Source organism: Halichoerus grypus, chromosome X (genome assembly GCF_964656455.1).
Source record: "Halichoerus grypus chromosome X, mHalGry1.hap1.1, whole genome shotgun sequence".
In the NCBI taxonomy this organism is placed as follows: Eukaryota; Metazoa; Chordata; class Mammalia; order Carnivora; family Phocidae; genus Halichoerus; species Halichoerus grypus.
The window spans coordinates 55,394,083-55,395,062 of NC_135727.1; the positions used below are offsets into that span (position 1 = coordinate 55,394,083).

The window sequence follows — 980 nt, forward strand, 5'->3', positions numbered from 1 at the left end:
ACAACCCACAGAGTTGTTGTATTAGCTTATGAAAAGGACCAAAAAGCAAAAAGAATCTGGGTAACATAACTGTATTCAAAAGAACTGATGAAAAGGAGACAATGGTATCTTTCCTGTGAGATAGGTATCTTTTACATACATCTTTTAAATCAATGCTTACAACAAAAACAAAAACAAAAACAAAACCCTCAGTAGTTCTTAACTATATAAAATGTAAATCCTAATCAACTACAAAATATTTTTCAATCTCAGAGCCTCATGAGCCATGGGAGGGACACAGGAAGGAGAAACCAAACTGTTACCATTTTGGAAACAAGAGTTTCATCTGAACATGGGAGATGAGCTGTAATTTCTCATCTTGGAGGGAAATGGAAAACCTTCCACACTAACAGGCAACTAGGATCTGGCATTCTGTTCCATTTCAACCAAGCACTCTGGAACCAGCCTTTTGGTGTGACTAATGCCTCATTTTACTCTCTCCATGGCTCTCTTGCTCCCCACATACATGGGTCTTATCTCTTTCCCCAACTCCTCCATAATGGCCAACAGTTCAGCATATTTGCTTTGGGTTACATGGCTGTTCCCAGTTCCCTGGGTGCACACTGGAGATGGTGGCCTGTAGTCACTCAGCAGGTAGCAGTACCATGAGGATGTCACCAGACTGGTGTATGATGGGTGGATGCTCCCAGCAGTACTGAGGGAGGGGAAGACATGTGCACAGCCAAGCTTGGTTTCTAAGACATCTCCCTGATTAGTGGGGTGCCCTGGCAGGGGTTCTGAAGGGCCAGGCTCATGAGGGTGGCAGTGGAGTCAGTGGCAAGGCCAGGTGGCAACAAGGCAGACCCACGGCCTACTGCCCTGCTATGCACCCCCATCACTTCCTGCACACTTTTTGTTGTTGATGGCTGGGGCCACAGGAGCAAATATGACTGTCCCTCACCCTGAGACCCACTTCAGTGTATCACCCATACATCAGGAAT

At 45.8% G+C, this 980-nt stretch overlaps 1 pseudogene; it reads right to left on the reverse strand.

The window, feature by feature from the left end:
- Window positions 1-396: 396 nt before the first annotated feature.
- LOC118532719 (cyclin-dependent kinase 2-associated protein 1 pseudogene) lies at window positions 397-743 on the reverse strand (annotated as a pseudogene).
- Window positions 744-980: the final 237 nt, after the last annotated feature.